Source organism: Elephas maximus, chromosome 6 (assembly GCF_024166365.1).
Source record: "Elephas maximus indicus isolate mEleMax1 chromosome 6, mEleMax1 primary haplotype, whole genome shotgun sequence".
Lineage (NCBI taxonomy): Eukaryota > Metazoa > Chordata > Mammalia > Proboscidea > Elephantidae > Elephas > Elephas maximus.
This window is the reverse complement of record NC_064824.1, coordinates 56,905,162-56,923,358: the sequence shown is the minus strand read 5'-3', so window position 1 is coordinate 56,923,358 and position 18,197 is coordinate 56,905,162. Positions and strand designations below refer to the sequence as shown.

The 18,197-nt window shown below is 37.0% G+C and overlaps 1 protein-coding gene across 5 annotated transcripts in view; it reads left to right on the top strand.

Moving 5' to 3' along the window:
- Positions 1-18,197, top strand: part of BAZ2B (bromodomain adjacent to zinc finger domain 2B) — a 468,630-nt gene that overhangs the window by 238,443 nt on the left and 211,990 nt on the right. Inside the window, exon 1 of one of the 5 annotated variants that reach the window (XM_049888764.1) lies at positions 16,218-16,872. The exons of the other annotated variants lie outside the window; for them this stretch is intronic. The gene's annotated coding sequence lies outside the window, so the exon portion shown is untranslated. Of the gene's footprint in view, positions 1-16,217; positions 16,873-18,197 lie in introns of those variants that run through there. 5 annotated transcript variants of the gene reach the window in all.

Here is an 18,197-nt window from a genome sequence, read left to right as displayed (position 1 = left end):
GTAATTTTATGTTAAAGAGGATTAGGGTGGGATTGTAACACCCTTATTAAGGTCACATCCCTGATCCATTGTAAAGGGAGTTTCCCTGGAATGTGGCCTGCACCACCTTTTATCTTACAAGAGATATAAGGAAAAGGAAGCATGCAGAGAGTAGGGAATCTCATACCATCAAAAAGCAATGCAGGAGCAGAGTATGCCCTTTGGACCTGGGGTTCCTGCATGGAGAAGCTCCTAGTCTAGGGGAAGATTGATGACAAGAACCTTCCTCCAGAGCCAACAGAGAAAGAAAGCCTTCCCCTGGAACCGATGCCCTACATCAAGCCTAGTAGACTATAAAAGAATAAACTTCTGTTTTTTAAAGCCATACACTTACGATATTTCTGTTACAGCAACACTAGATAACAAAGATAAAAAAAAAAAGATAACCTAAAATGTGGAAGCAGTTTTGAAGCTGTGAATGGATAAAGGACTGGCAGCAGCCGAGGACTGGAAATGTCAGAGAACCAGCAGCAGCAGAACCAGGAGATCAGCGCCAGACTGTGCTGATGCTGACCCACAGAGTAAGAGAGCTGAGTGCCTTTGCACAGGAGGCTTCCTTGCACAGTGGGGTGCCTCTAGGTACTTACCAGTGGAGCTAGGTTTGCCAACTCATGGGGCAAGATAGCTGAGTGCCTTCCGGCTGAAGTTTACTGACAGAGTGGGGTGCCCTTGGGCACTTACTGGTGGAGCTACAGAGCTTTGGAACACTTCCCCCAGCAGGACAGATGCAGGCATGAGGCCTGAGGGGTGGAGAGCCCAAGGAACCAGGAAACAGAAGCCGAAGAGAAAAAGAACACAGACAAGCTGCTGCAGTCTTGAAAGGCAGGGCCTTGACCTCTGGAGTTTCAAAGGGTGGAGCCATGGTCTCTGGTGTTTCAAAGGGTGGAGTTGCCCCTCAGATGGACTAGGAGAATGGTGAGTCTAAAGCTGAGGGAGCAGAGTTGCCGTCTTAGTGGGCCTGAAGGGCAGAGCTGGAGGGCAGAGCTGGAGCCCAGAGCTGAGGGGCCTCAACTCAGAATCCGGAGAGTGTGGCCAAAATCTAGAGTCTGGAGGGCAAAGCTGTTGTGTAAATGAACTCAGAGAACAGAGGATTATTTGCAAAGCCTTGAGGGCTAATGTAATGTGTTCTGCCGACTTTCTTGGTGTCTGTTATGCCTTCTTTCCCACCAGTTTCTCCCATTTGTAATGGAAATGTCTAGTTTGTACCTATTCTGTCATTGTACTTTGGAAACGGATAACCTGTATTCTAGATTTCACAGATGAAGAGGAATTTTTGAATTTGGGACTTGGAGTTGATTTAAGAATTTTGCTATGATATGTTGAAGTCTCCTATTATTGTGGAGCTGTCTATCTCACTTTTCAATGCTGGTAGAGTTTATGTATCTTGCAGCCCTGTCATTGGGTACATAAATATTTAATATGGTTGTACCTTCTTGGTATATTGTCCCTTTAATCATTATATAGTGTCCTTCCTTATCCTTTATGATGGATTTAACTTTAAAGTCTATTTTGTCAGAAATTAATATTGCTACTCCTGCTCTTTTTTGATTGTTGTTTGCTTGATACATTTTTTTTCCATTCTTTGTGTTTTACTTTGTTTCTCTAAGTTTAAGGTGTGTCTCTTGTAGGCAGCATATAGACGGATCTTGTTTTTTAATCCATTCTGATACTCTCTGTCTCTATATTGGTGCATTTAGTCCATTTACATTCAGCGTAATTATGGATAGGTATGAATTCAGTGCTATCATTTTGATGTTTTTTTTGTGTGTTGTTGACAGTTTTTTTTTCCCTCTTAATTTTATGTGCTGAGTAGATTATATATGGTCCTTTCGTCATATTCATTGTTGTTTTTGTTTCTGCTGAGTCTCTAGTTTTTTCTTGTATTTTATTTTGATGTGTAGGATAGTTTCTCTCCTTTGTGGTTACCTTATTCTTTACCCTATTTTTTTAAATTTAAACCTATCTTTTGGTTCTTTGTATTGCCTTGTCTTCCTCTCCATATGGAAGATCTATGACTACATTTCTTAGTCCCTCTTCATTGTTATAATGTTGTCTTCATTTACATAATATCACTGTTTCCCTATTTTGAGTGTTTTTTTATCTTGATTTATCTTTTTGATTTCCCTGTCTGGGTTGACTTCTGATTGCTGTGCCCAGTGTTCTAGTCTTGGGTTGATACCTGATATTATTGATTTTCTAACCAAAGAACTCCCTTTAGTATTTCTTGTAGTTTTGGTTTGGTTTTTACGAATTCCCTAAACTTCTGTTTATCTGGAAATGTCCTAATTTCACCTTCATATTTGAGACACAGTTTTGCTGGATATAAGGTTCTTGGCTGGCAGTTTTTTTCCTTCAATTTTTTGTATAAGTCATCCCATTGCCTTCTTGCCTTCATGGTTTTTGCCAAGTAGTCCAAGTTTATTCTTATCGACTGTCCTTTGTAGGTGACTTTTCATTTATCCCTAGCTGCTGTTAAAATTCTCTCTTTATCTTTGGTTTTGGCAAGTTTGATTATAATATGTCTTGGTGACTTTCTTTTAAAATCTACCTAATGTGGAGTTCTGTGAGCATCTTGGATAGATATCTTGTCAGCTTTCACGATATCAGGGAAGTTTTCTGCCAACAAATCTTCAACAATTCTCTCTTTATTTTCTGTTATCCCTCCCTGTTCTGATACTCCAACTACTCGTAGATTATTTCTCTTGATGGAGTCCCACATGATTCTTAAGGTTTCTTCATTTTTTAAAATTCTTTTATCTGATTTTTCTTCAAATATATTAGTGCCAAGTACTTTATCTTCAAGTTCAGAAATTCTGCCTTCCACTTGCTGAATTCTCCTCTTACTTTCTGTTGAGTTGTCTACTTCTCTAATTTTGTTAATCTTCTGAATTTCTGATTGCTGTCTGTCTATGGATTTTTTCCAGCATATTAAATTTTTCATTATGTTCCTGAATACTCTTTTTAATTTATTCAGTTGCTTTATCTGCGTGTTCCTTGGCTTGTTCTCCATATTGCCTCATTTCCTTCCTGATGTCTTAAAAGGCTGTGTATATTAATCCTTTGTAATCTGCCTCTGGTAATTCCAGGAAGGCACTTTTGTCTAGAAGATCCCTTGATTCTCTGTTTTGAGAGCTTGTTGAGGTGATCATGGTCTTTTCTTTATGTGACTTGATATTGACTGTTGTCTCCGAGCCATCTATAAGTTATTTTTGTAGTTAATTTTATGTTTGCTTACTGTGTTGTAGCTCCTGGCTTTGTTTTGTTTTGATATGCCCAAATGGGTTGCTTGAGTGAGCTGTCTTGATTATTTTTGCGTTTGGAGCTCTGACATCCTGTGCCCAGATGGCTAGAGCTGTTATCAGGTGTATCAGTCTAGAAGTCCGTATGCTTTTCTTGTATGAATTCAGCTCCGGTGTCCAGGTAGCTGATCATTAAGTATGTGGTAAAGGCTCTGTCCTACAGTCTTAGAGGTGCAGAGGTGATTGGTGTAGGTACCGGTATCTGGTTGGAGCAGGGGGTCACACTCTGAACAAGGCAGGGAGCTGAGAATCATCCCCGACGTGTTTCTGAGGAAAGCATGTCCCTCATCCCTAGAGCGTACAGGTGGATAGATTCTGCAGATGGAGTATGGGCACCCAGTGTTTTTGGTTGTAAGGACTGGGAGGTACCAGTTATCCTTGGACCCCTGTCATGGGTGGTGGGTGACCTGAGTGGAGCCACCAGTCCTTAGGCCCCTGATGTGGGTAGGTGAGGACCCTGTTTAATAGGCAAGGCAATGTCAAACATCAAACACCCATCTCTCCGCCACACGGCTGAAACAGTTGTAGTCTGCGAACAAGGGCCTATTCTCCTGAAATCGGCCCTCACGGGTCTGTGCAGAGGGGAAAGGTACTCAAAATCCATGGACCGTTTATGCCTGGAAAGGAGCCGCTTCTGTCCTGAGCTCCCCCAGTTAGTGGAACTGGCAAATTATCTTTTCCCCCAATTGTAGATTTATCCCTTCTCAAAGGCCATGAGGATGGGTCTAGGCTCTCAAGAGGACCTATCTCAGACTTAGGGAAATTAGCCACTGAAGCCTGCTTGGGAGCAGGGGGGCGTGGTAAAATATACGCAAGTACTTAGCTTTTGCTGCGAGTGTCATTCTTCTCTGGTTCTGGAGGTGTGAGTAGGCTGCATGGCTGGCTGTTTCTCCCTAAGGAAACTGTGGCTGAACGCTAGTACCAGCCCGCCACCGCTGCTCTGGGGAATGGTGCCTGAGTTCTCCCCACGATTCAGGTCTGGTAACTTCTCTACGCTTCTGAACCGTCTCTTCCTTTCCCTGCTCCTCAGTTCGTTTTCTAAGCTTGCCTTTGATGTTCAGGGCTCCTAGCTTGTCACAAATATAGTCATTTCACCTGTTTTTTTTGATCTTTGTTGTAAGAGGGCTCACTGGAAGCATCTGTCTATTCCGCTATATTGGCTCCACCTCCGACTTTTGCTATGACATGATGGGATGAATGTGTCTTACATGTAGCAAGGACATGAATTTTGGGGGGCCGAAGGGTGGAATGTCATGGATTGAATTGCATCCCCCAAAAATATATGTCAGCATGGTTAGGCCATGATTCCAAGTATTATGTGGTTGTCCTCCATTTTGTGATTGTAATTTTATGTTAAAGAAGATTAGGGTGGCATTGTAACACCCTTGTTAAGGTCACATCCATAATACAATCTAAAGGGAGTTTCCCTGGGGTGTGGTCTGCACCACATTTTATCTTACAAGAGATAAAAGGAAAGGGAAGCAAGCAGAGAGCGGGGGATGTCATAACACCAGGAAAGCAGTGCCAGAAGCAGAGCGTGTTCTTTGGACCAGGGGTTTCTGTGTGGAGAAACTCCTTGTCCAGGAAAAGATTGATGACAAGAACCTTCTTCTGAAGCCAGTGGAGAAAGCCTGAATTTGTACTTCTAGCCTACTTTTAGCCTACTAGACTGTGAGAGAATAAACTTCAGTTTGTTGAAGCCATCCACTTGTAGTATTTCTGTTACAGCAGCACTAGATAACTAAGACACCAATGTTTATAGCATTAAATTTGAATACCTTAACGTGGTATTTCAGATGATCTCCGATAAAGTCCTAAAGTACCTTTTCAGCCATATCTACCAGTATTTTATATGCATATCCTGTATACCAGACAGACGATTGATTGATTGATTCATTTAGACAACAGATATTTAATGAGCTTGTAATCAACTCGATGGTAGTGGGTTTTTTGGTTTTTGGGTGTGTTATACTATACAGGTACTTACATTAACTCTGAATCTTGCCCTGGAATATAGAGTAGCTAAAGCCAATGGAAGAAATGATGAAATAAGAAGCGGAGCAGATTTCAAAGGACGGCTTGAGAAGATAAAGTATTATAATGAAATGTGCAAAGACCTGGCATTAGAAAACCAGAAGGGAAAGACACACTTGGAATTTCTCAAGTTGAAAGAACTGAAGTAACAATTCAATCCTCAAGTTTCAATACTGAAGGATTCTATGTGCAAAGATTGAACAACATAGGAAGCATCGAAAGAAGGTGGAAAGAATACACAGTGTGACTGTACCAAAAAGAATTGATCAGTGTTCAGCCATTTCGGGTGATAGCATGTGATCCAGAACTAACAGTATGGAAGGAAGAAGTTCAAAGTGCACTGAGGCATTGGGGAAAAACACGGCGCCCAGAATTGACAGAATACCAATTGAGATGTTTCAACAAACAAATGTTATACTGGCTGTCTTCACTCCTCTATGCCAAGACATTTATAAGGCAGCTACCTGGCCAACAGACTGTAAGAGATTCATATTTGTGCCCACTACAAAGAAAAGTGATCCAACAAAATGGAGAAATTATCAAACAATATCATTAATATCACACACAAGTAAAATGTTGCTGAAGATCATTCAAGAACGGTTGCAGCAGTACATTGACAGGGAACTGCCAGAAATTCAAGCTGGATTCAGAAGAGGACGTGGGACAAGAATATCATTGCTGATGTCAGATGGATCTAGGCTAAAAGTAGAGACTACCAGAAAGATGTTTACCTATGTTTTATTGACTATGCAAAGGCATTAGACTGTGTGGATCATAACAAATTATGGATAGCATTGTGAAGAATGGGAATTCCAGAACAATTAATTATGCTCATGAGGAACCTGTATATCAACCATGTGACAGTCATTCAAACCTCACAAAGGGATACTTTGTAGTTTAAAATCAGAAAAGGTGTGCATCAGGGTTGTCTCTTTCACTGTAGTCATTCAATCTGTATGCTGAGCAAATAATCCAAGAGCTGGATAATATGAAGAACATAGCATCAAGATTGGAGGAAGACTCATTAACAGCCTGTGATATGGAGATGACACAGTCTTGTTTCTGAAAGTGAAAAACTGATGAAGACCAAAGACTACGGGTTTCAGCATAGATTACACCTTAATATAAAGAAAACGAAAATTCTCACAACTGGATCAGTAAACAGCATCATGATAAACTATTGAAGTTATCAAATACTCCATTTTACTTGGATCCACAGTCAACACCCATGGAAGAAGTCAGAAAATCAAATGACGTATTGCATTGGGCAGATCTGCTCTTTAAAGTGTTGAAAAGCAAAGATGTCACTCTGAGGATTAAGGTATGCCTGTCTCAAACCGTGGTATTTTCAGTCTCCTCATATGCATTTGAAAGCTGGACAATGTATAAGGAAGACCAAAGAAGAATTGATGCATTTGAATTACGGCATTGGCGAAGATTATTGATACTGGACAGCCAGAAGAATGAACAAATCTGCCTTATAAGTACAGATAGAATGTTCCTTAGATGCAAGGATGGCAAGACTTGGTCTCATGTACTTTGGACATGTTTTCAGAAGGGACCAGTTCCTGGAGAAGAACATTATGTTTGGTAAAGTAGAGGGTTAGAGAAAGAGAGGAGGACCCTCAACAAAATGGATTGACACAGTGGCTGCTACAGTGGGCTCAAGCATAGCAACGGTTTTGAGGATGACTCAAGACCAGGCAGTGTTTTGTTCTGTTGTACATAGGGTCACTTTGAGTTGGAACCAACTCAAAGGCACGTAACAACAACAACAACAATTTTAACACTTGAATATTGTAGGCGCCCTGGTGACGCAGTAGTTAATGCACTAAGCTGCTAACGGAAAGGTTGCTGTTCAAATCCACCAGCTGCTGTATGAGAGAAGAGACCCAGTAATCTGCTCCCATAAAGATTATATCCTAGGAAACACTGTGGGGCAGTTATACTCTGTCCGGTAGGGTTGCTTGAGTTAAAATCTATTCGATGGCATACAAGAACAACAACTGGTAAAAAATGAACAACTCATGATTCTCATTATTTCTTCTCAGTTTCAAATTTTTAGATTATGCTCTCCCTGCAGTTGGGTACCTTTTTTCCTAGTTCCCCCACTCAGCCATTTTTGCCTTTCAAAATCCTACACATTTTTCAAGGTCCACTTCAAATGTCACCTTGCCGTGAAGCCTTTTTTGATCTCCTTAGCTAAGTTTACTCCATAGTACTTTATTTATACCACTCTTACGACATATAGTATGTTCTATGCATTTGTCTTATTGACCTTTCAAGATGAGTATTTTGCCCGTTTATCTGTATTACCCTTGTAGCATTTAACATATCCTCATACCCGTTGCTGTCAAGTTGATGCTGACTCATAGCGACCCTGAAGTACAGAATATAACTGCCCCATAGGGTGTGCAAGGAGCAGTAGTGGATTTAAACTGCTGACCTTTTCCTTAGCAACTATAACTCTTAACCACTGTGCCATCAGGGTGCCAGCACTTAACATAATACCTTGTATATTGTGGTGGTAGTACCGGTTGTTGTTGTTATTGTTAGCTGTCATCAAGTTGGTTTGTGACACATGGTGAATATGGTAGGCCTAAAAAAATACCAAAAAACAAACCTGTTGCTGTCAAGTTGACTCCGACTGATAGAGACGCTAGAGGACAGAGTGGAACTGCCCCATAGGTTTTCCAAGGAGCAGCGGGTGGATTCAAACTACTGACCTTTTGGTTAGCAGCCATAGCTATTTAACTACTATGCCACCAGGGCTCCATGGTAGGCCTTCTTACTTATTAAAATAATTTTATGAAGATAAAATTTTATTAATTAAATTCAGCTTCTCCAGTGGGACCTATTTGGGGAGAGATCTATTTGCTTAGGAAAAAAAATTATGTAATATTAATCTCGTGTTCTTAATTTAAAACACGATAGAATAAATTAAATGAAATTTAAAAATGGGTTGTTATACAGTGATTGTTTAGGTCTTGCTTTGATGAATAGTAAGTTTTATATGTGATTAGTAAAACAGTTGTATGATTTCTATTTAAACTTTTGAGTAGTTCCCTTTTCTTAAGTCAAAGCTTTCAAACAAACAAACAAAAAAAACTTTTTAAGTTATCCTCAGAGAAACTTTAGGAGGAGTTGGTTCTGTTGAGATGCCTTAGGAGCTACTGGATGCCTCCCCTACCCAAAGGGCAGCTCTTCATTTCTTATTTACTATATTGGGTTTCTTCACATGATTTTATTTGAAGAAGTGACTCTTCCACTGAAACAATTCAAAATCATTGTTAAGAGAGTTAAGTAACCTTGGAATTTTGTTAAATGAAGATTCTGGTTCAGTAGGCCTGGGCTGGGGCCTGAGAGTCTGCATTTCTAATAAGAAATACCAGCGTTGTTGTTCTGTGGACCACACTTTGAGTAACAAGGAGTTAAATGACCTTTCTAAGCTTATCACCACATTTTAGTATTACATGCTTTGCCCTAGTGAAAGTAGGTTTTTGGTATTGCCTTGGACATTTGTTTAAACTGTTCCTTTACGGTCTGGTTTATATTTTTTCATTTTAATGGAAATTTTTGGTTTTTATGGAAATCCTTTGTGTATGAATTAATGATTGCTCTGTGATTATGTGGTTCTTTGCTTAAAACCATTCTTCAAGATTTTTAAAATAGCCTTAAGAAATATTAGAATGTTAGTGGCAATTTTCGGATGAGTTTAAGTTTAATAAGGAATATCTACTATTTGGAGCCCTGTTGATACAGTGGTTAAATGTTCAGCTGCTAACCCAAAGGTCAGCAGTTTGAATCCACCAGTTGTTCCTTGGAAACCCTATGGGGCAGTTGTACTCTGTCCTATAGGGTTTCTATGAATCAGAATTGACTCAGCAGCAACGGGTTTAGTGGTTTTATCTACTATTTGGTTTACTTTTCTAAGAGAACTGTAATTTTTATTGCCTTTTGTTACTTTGCAGAATATTGTTTGAAGTTAGACATTAAGATATTATGAAAGTAAAAATGGGAAACTTAATCTTCTGTTTGGCTGTTTTAGGGGTAATAAGTACTCCTTTTTTTTTTTTTTAACCATTATTATTATTATGTATTAGTAACAATTTGTATACCACAGCAGGTTAGCCTATTAAATTGTCTGTAGTACAAGTGAATTGAAAATCTAATTTTTGTAACTACACAAACAATAGGACAGATAGCCATTCAATAGTGTGTACTCAAAAGGGCATAAATGGATTGTGGGGAACATTGATGCTGTCCTTTAAGAGAAGTGATACTAAATGCTTTAAAAAAGTTTTTGTACTTTTATAAAAATTATAACTAAATCATAAATATTCAAGAAAATTCTCAGAATTACTTATTTTTTGATGAATGGTAATTCGGCATTAACATTTGTAGAGCAGGACATTGAAAACGTTTTAGGGGAAAATTAGTATTTTATCTAAAAATATTAGTTATTTTCATTTTGGTAGTTATCATATAAGCCCTACCTTATCTCATCTAATAATTGTCAGCAGTCAGAATTGCTGGAGGAGTTATTGTAAAAGTGATTTTAAATATATTTATTATTATTTTCTTATTTCTTATTGAATAAGTCAGCACTAACCTTGCTATGAAAGTTTTATGTGGAATTTTTGTCTGATATTGATAAACATTTTTTTTGAGACCTGATCCAACAATTTTCTATAGAAATTAACCTCTTTTGTTTCTTCTGGTAGCATCCATTGATTTCCCCCCCTCCCCCCCCAAAGGTACACTAATAGTGCCGATAGAAGCAGAACAAGTGCAATTTACATTAAAAATAAATGTGATGAATAAAAAGCAGTACACTATAATATTATAGTCTTGACTTTGCTTTACCGAAGTTCTAAAATCTAAAGGACAAAAGTATTGAAAAGGTTGAGGAAAAAATGAAAGAACAAACGATACAAAAAGAAAATGACACTGAGGTCTTGGTTTAATACATATGTATTCCAGGTTGATGGTTGTTTTCATTAGCAAATCTCATTATTATGCAATGTATGTTCTTCTGCAGCAAAATGAATATTGTATTCTCACAGGCTCTGTGTGTATCTATTACGCTGCAAAAATGTAAATGTATACATTTGCTGGTTTCTTTGGTATACTCGTTGCTTTTTTTTTAAGGAAAAGAAAGAAATTGAATTATACTTTTTTCTTTTGTTAAATTTGTTCAAATGCTTTTTCAATTTATATTAAGAATATGTGTTCTACTTTTGTTCTCAGAAGTAAAAAATTATAAGGCAGTTGATAATGTAACCATTTTTATTATCCTGTACTTTTTAAATCAATAGAATGTAATCTTGATAGATTAAGGATAGTAATTAATATGAGCTACTTAGGCATATGTTTAGTAACATTCTGAAATGTTAGGAGTCATTTTCTTATTTTAAAAAATATGTTAAACAAGGTGTACATATTATCCCATATCTAAATACTGCTAACTTTGCGGTAGCATCTAGAAAAAATACAATTAAAATTGTATGTTGAGATTTCCATACTAAGATTTGAGTTTTCATAAAATAAGAAATTCAGAAATAAAAAATTTCAGAGGCTACACTGTGGAACGAGTTCACTTAGTGGTAATAAGGCAATACCCGATGTCCTCGAGTTGATTCTAACTCATAGCGATCCTATAGAGCAGAGTAGAACCGCCCTGTAGGGTTTCCAAGGCTATAACATTTTTTTGTTTCAATTGTACTTCAGATGAGGGTTTACAGAACAAACTGTTTTCTCATTAAACAGTTAATATACATATTATTTTATGATACTGCTTAACAACCCCATGACATATCAACGCTCTCCGTTCTCCACTTTGGGTTCCCTTTTACCAGCTTTCCTGGCCCCTCCTGCCTTCTAGTCCTTGCCCCTGGGCTGGTGTGCCCCTTTACTCTCATTTTGTTTTATGGGCCTATCTAATCTTTGGCTGAAGGGTGGACCTCGGAAGCGACTTCATTATTGAACTAAAAGGTTGTCCAGAGGCCATACTTTTGCGGTTTCTTAAGTCTCTGTCAGGCCAGTAAGTCTGGTCTTAATTTGTAAGTTAGAATTTTGTTCTACATTTTTCTCCAGCTCTGTCCAGGAACCTTTATTGTGATCTGTGTTAGAGCAGTTAGTGGCGGTAGTGGGTACTCAGTCTGGTGGAGGCCGTGGTAGAAGTGGTCCATTAGTCCTTTGGACTAATCTTCCCCTTGTATGTTTAGTTTTCTTCATTATTCCTTGCTCCCGAAGGGGTGAGACCGGTGGAGTATCTTAGATGGCCGCTCACAGGCTTTTGAGACCCCAGATGCTGCTCGCCAGAGTAGAATATAGAACATTTCTTTTAAACTATGTTATGCCAGTTGAGCTAAATGTTCCCTGGGACCATGGTCCCCACAGCCCTCAGCCCAGCAGTTTGATCCCTCAGGTAATTTGGATGTGTCTATGGAGCTTCCATGACCTTGCCTTGTACAAATTGTGCTGGCTTCCCTAGTATTGTGTACTGTCTTACCCTTCACCAAGGCTGTAATCTTTACAGGAGCAGACTGCTGTATCTTTCTTCGGCAGAGTGACTGGTAGGTTTGAACCACCCACCTTTCAGTTAGCAACACAGCACTTAACCATTGCTCCATCAGGGCTCCTAATAAGGTAATAGGCTGCATGATTCTCTCAGTCATGGATATAGGTTCAAATATGGATCAAAGCATATTGAACACAGTCGTAATGTAATTTTAGTAATTTCGAGGTCTGAAAGTAATTTATCAAATATATTCAGGTTTTGGTAGTGCTCTCAAAGTTCTTCACATGACTGAGATATTCTTTTGACAAGCTCGAAAGACGAAAAGCCCAAAGATAGGTTGATTATATGTTGTTGCTGTTGTTAAGTGCAGTCAAATCATTTCTAACTTATGGCGACTGTATGTGTGCAGAGTAGAACTGCGCCATAGAGTTTTCAAGGCTGTGACCTTTCAGGGGCCAATCACCAGACCTATCTTTCAAGGTGCCTCTGGGTGGGTTCAAACCACCAACCTTTCAGCCAGTAGTTGAGTGTTTAACAATTTGTGCTATCCAGTGACTCCACTATTGATTGTATACCATGTAGAAATTATCTGTTTGGTAAAAATTGGCTTTCTAGTTCACTTGATAGAATCCTAATAAATATCTTGATCAGCTGTTTATAAATATGTGCAGCAGTTTATTAATTTATTATATTAAGTTAATTTGTACTTACAGTGTTGGCTACATGTCAAGCATTTGATCATTCATGGTGATAACATAAAAATTAACTTCAAGATCTGGTAAGACGGATCCCCCTCCAAATAATTAGGAAGTAATTTAGAGCTAAATCATGTAGCGAAAGAAGGTTATATGGACTCAGATATTCAGGGAAATGGGCATCCTGGAAGTTATGAGACCTGAATTCATAATGAGGGGGGAGCAATGGTAAACAACATAAGCATAATCTGGGAGGTGGGAGGACATAAGCCTGACATATTTGGGAGACAAATGGGGATCAACTCAACTATAATGGAAGATATAATTTGCCATTACCTATTAACCTTTGGATTAACCTCATAAGAAAATCAGGTTGGTAGCATTGTTAAATTTTAGTAGTGTTCAGTCCAGATACAGTACATTGACATGCTACTACTGTAGACCTTGTTTTTTCGTGTATAGCAAAATAGAAGATAGGAAATTTCCGATATACGTAATCCGTGACTTAAGACAGGGTTGTATTCCAATGGAGTCCTGGTGGCACGTGATTAAGAGCTTGAATGCTAACCAAAAGGTCAGCAGTTTGAATCCACCAGCCACCCCATGAAATTCTATGGGGCAGTTCTACGCTGTCCTTTAGGGTTACTGTGAGTTGAACAGCAATGGATTTGTTTGTTTTGGTTTTGTGTTCCCATGACTCCGTTGTAAGTCAATTCTAACGTAAATTGAATGCCTCTTAAAGCTTTCATTATTATTGCCTTTTATAATTAGTATTGTTATAAATCCGATTTTCATTTGTCTTTGAACATGCGCGAGTGAACATCTGAGAATGATCACACAGCCAATTACATGCTACAACATTGTATGCAGTACGTATTATGATGCCCAAAAAAGCACATGTTAAGTGCAGTTCGTCATAACTTGAATACGTCTTAGGTTGAGGACTACCTGTACATTGGTTTTTACTTTTTTTCCCTGTTTCTCTTACCAATAACATAAAAGTAAATGCTCTAAAAGTATGCAAACATGAAGCTTACTTGGTGCAGACTGGACAAATCTAGGAGCTCTAAATCAGATTTCCATACCATTATTAGAAGTAAAACTGAGGAAGAATTAAAAACAAACAAACAAACCATAGATTGTGCTCCTACTGAATAGAGCAGGATCATATAAGGCCGCCCAGGAAGAAGAGAGGAACTCTTTTAATTTAAGAAGGGACGTCCCTTTAAATACCTGGGGCTACCTCTCAGGGTCTTCTTCTTTACCTCATCTGGAACCACATTTATCCCTTGCATACCCATTTTATGTACTCACAACCTGAATTAAATAAAGCAGGGAGTATGGTTTAAGGATTGTGAGTTTAACAAAAGATCTGGGGATTATTGGTATATGTTTAAAGACCCAAATTTGATATATTGTGGAAGGTTTCCTAGAGATAACTTATTTTCTGCATAACCTTTATGTTTATGGCCCTGGCTTGCCCTGAGAAAATGTTAAAAAGTTGTTTTTTTAATATGAAATTCATTATTTTAATTTCTGTAAAGATGTTGTTGAGAAAACTTAACTATTGTATTGCATTATTGGAAAATGTAGGAGAAATTTCTCTCAATTTTAAGTACTAGAAGCCTTGGAGCTTATTGTTAAAATACATCTAATGGAGAATGGGAGTTTTTTAAGTTGAACTTGTTTCCCACTTCACTTTGATTGATAGGAAGCTCAGAGCTGAGCCACCCACATCTTAGAACTTGGCAGGAGCTAATAGGCATTTCTGTGTCCCAGCTTTACCTTGTGCTTCAGCTGTCTCACTTCCTCTTATTTTCCCTTTATTCATTTAATTTCTCTTTTGAAAGCGTTCTGTTCTACTACTTGCATTTCTGTAAGCCACCTTAAATTATTTTGGAATAAGATGGGATATAAATAATTATGTAAAGATTATTCATTGCTCACAGAAGGCAAGCAAATGAAAGTTGTTGTGTGCCATGAAGTCCATTCTGACTCCTAGGAACCCTGTATAAAAGTCGTAGGAGCATTTCTTTCTCCTCTAGCTCCCTCCTCCGGCTCCCCACTACTTTGTGTGTATGTTTTTTAAGTCATGGTGGATTAATCTCTTCTGTAGTTAGTTGGACTTGCCAGGGAAGTGGGGAATCCTTTCTGAAGCTTCCAGGTACAGTTAATTGGGTAGAGTGTGCCTGACTGAGTATACTCTAAAAAAAGGGTAAAGGATCTTTTTCTCACTTGTCGGCTCAGGGAGAAGTCTTTGTCTCACTCACAGGATGCTGTATATATTACCCTGGTTTTTGTTGTGCCCTTTTGACTGAATTGTACTCTTAATAACCGGAACTTGCTGACTGTTGATAAAAGCCACCTTAAATGAAACAAAATATTAAATTTAATTTTTCTGCTGCTTGTGCTTATTTCATCATCCTCTCAGTTTGATCCATTATGGGAAACAAAGATAGTCATGGATACTTAGAAATAATAATCTTGCAATTTAAATTTTGTTCTGTTTTGGAGATATGAATTTAATAGGAATTATACACTACTATTCTAAGTTTCTAAGTTTAGATATAGATGTTAAGGAAGTATATATAAATTCCCATTTAATAGGAATTATATCTAAGTTTTCTATAAAGTAAATAATGACTGTGTTTCACACTCCAGATTTTTTAAATATTTAGTTTGACCAAGAAATTCAGCTGGAACTGTTAACACCTTAATCATAATTTTCAGAAAATCTGGCATCCATTTCATGTGTCATTGTAGTGAGGGTGATTAGTGATGTTAACGATTTGTGTTAATGTGGTTCAATACTAAATACATACTCCTTTCAAATGGCACATATTAAGTGTTTTGTCCCCTTGACACAGTCTTTATCTGTTTCGGTGTTCTTTTTATTGATTTTATTGTCATTTTGTTTTGTTTTCTGTTTCAGTGCATTAGAACTTGATTTTGCAGAATAAATATAAACCTAGTTTAAGTAACATAGTTTTAATGCCTTGACAAGATTATATTGTTGTGAAAGTGTCCATAAGAGCTCTTTGCATCAGAATTAAAGCATGCCGTTTTTATATGGCTTTTTTTTTAGGACTTAGATGCATGGTCTTATTAAGTACAGGGTTTTTAAGATAAATATAAGATTTGCAAATTTTTAAAATCACAAAACATTTTCAAAGTGAGTTTGTCATTTTGGCAGAGTGACTTTTCTCATTTTGTACTCAGGTAATTTAAATCAACTCATCTCATGCAACTACATTAGAAACAAAAGAGTCGGGGGGGGAAAAAACAGCAATTTGCGGGAGGGCGGCACTAAGGACAAAGAAACGTAGTTTTTAAGCTAACAATGTCATGTTTTTTAAAATGCCCACAGGTGAATATTTTAAGTTTTGTTTTATTTTTGAAATAGGGGTTTAAAATGTTGTAGGAAATAGCTTTAAGTTATGCAGGAGCTTGTCCTAATGAAAATAGACTCATGCTATAACTAAAAATTTTAATTGTAGTTTTATAACTATAACTCAGAAACTTCTTTTATCTACTCTCCTAGCAGTTGAAATATACAAACTTTTTATTTAAAAACTTTTCCTTATATTTAGCAGGTTTTTGAACAGTTATTCTTTTTTTTTTTTAAACCTTGTTAGCATTGCCTGGCTTTTACAAATTATTTGCCAGAAGTAATTCCTAAAACCTGCTTAAACAGTATCAGTTTTCAAGCATTTCTTATTATCAGCTGTGAGTTTATGCATGTCAGGAATAACTCCTCCTTAGAAAAAGGCAGAAAGAGAACTATTCTCTTATTGTTTGTTTTGATGTTAACGATTACTTGAGATATGAACCTTACCTGGCTTAGTTTTGTCATGTGAGCATTCACGTTCACTGGTGATCTGAGTGCTCCACCTGCCTTTCAGTATGTTTACCAGGAAATCAAGATGTGTAAACTGCAGGAAGTACTATTTGACCCTCTCCGACAGTATCTCATTACAATAATTGCTAATCTCTGAATAAGACAGCCATGTTTTGTGAGTAACAGAGAGAGAGGTTGTGTTAGGTAGATTTTAGGTGTTTCAACAAATAGAGCGTTGTAAATGCTTACTTGGATTATGTTTTCATGGTAGCTTTGGATAAAAGACATATGGTGACCTTTGGGGTCAGTAAAGCTAGGACACAATAGTAGGTATTCTTTCATTGCTTTTAACTGAAAAATATCACGGCTGGTTGTTTTGGAGTGCTGTCACTGCTCTGAATCGAAAGGATAATGGCTACTTCCTGATTAAACCCACTCTCCACAGTAAGCTTTTAATGTTTTACTGTATGTCTTTTTCTCCTGTAAATGCAAGAGTATTTGGTGTTTTCTCTACTTTTTTTAAATTGTCTTTTCATATGTACATGTTTGTTATAAATATATCCTGAAGTTGAAGTTTATAATTAGAGTAGACACTACTGTTTTAAGTTTGGAATTTTTTTTTCAAATGAAAAAGTATTTTTGTTTGGTATCTTAAATCCAACCATCTCTCATACTCATTAAGATTTTGATTAAAGAAATTAATTATTTTTAAAAAACACTGAAATGATAAATTATATAAAGCTGCCACTATCTTTGTACTTCAAGCAAAATTTAAAAAATCACCTATGTAGTAATTCAGATTAATTTTTTCAGGGACTATTCAGATAAACACTAATTTTATTTTGAGGCATTAATAAATTTCATAATTCTCTTTGCAAATATTTTCATAATATGTTGATAATTATTTTAATTATTAAACTGTTTTTCTTAAATTAGTTGGGAGATCTTCGTGATATAAAAGCACTGTTAAGGATTCAGAATATAAGAAGGGAGTCATGAGCTTCTTAGTTTTAATCCTGAAGCTGGCTGTCTATCTGTGATTGTGGGACAGTCATTTAAACTGCTTACCTCAGTTTTCTTGTCTACTGTCCACATGAGTGTTAGATAAAAGGTGTATGTTTATTTCTTTATGATGGTACAAAGCATAAAGAAAATGAGTTTAACAAGTATTTTATGAAATGGAGAACTGACTGCAGAAAAAACAAGAAAATTTTTAGGAGTCATGTTAGACAGGGAAATAATAGAAAACTGTTACAGCTTTAAAACACACAGTATTACATTGGCCTTTTAATTTGAACAGAACTCTTAGTTTTGCTCAATCCTTAATATAACATTACTAAAGGTTACACATATTGTAGGATACATGACTAAAATGAGAAGCAGGAAGGTTTGAGGTGATTTAGTAAAGAATCACAAATATGCTTAAATTATTTAACTTTTTCTCAAAAGTTTTATTCCTTAACATGAAAATATTCCTCGTAGAGGGAAGAATGTGTGTATATATATTATAGAGCTAATAAAACTTGGTGATCTAAACTCTAGCACTAGATATTTTGGTTATATAAAAGAAACATAAGAAATTATTAAATCTTAAAAGCTTTTTTTAAAAGCAGCTACTAAAGAAGGTTATTGAAGCTAACAGAAATATTTAAAAATATGGGATAATATAAATAGAATTCCACTTTTGTTGAGAGAAATAAGGTACCTTCTTTTGCAAAATGTTTCCCAAGGTTATTTTAGGTAACTCAGTAATTTTTAATATAAATTAT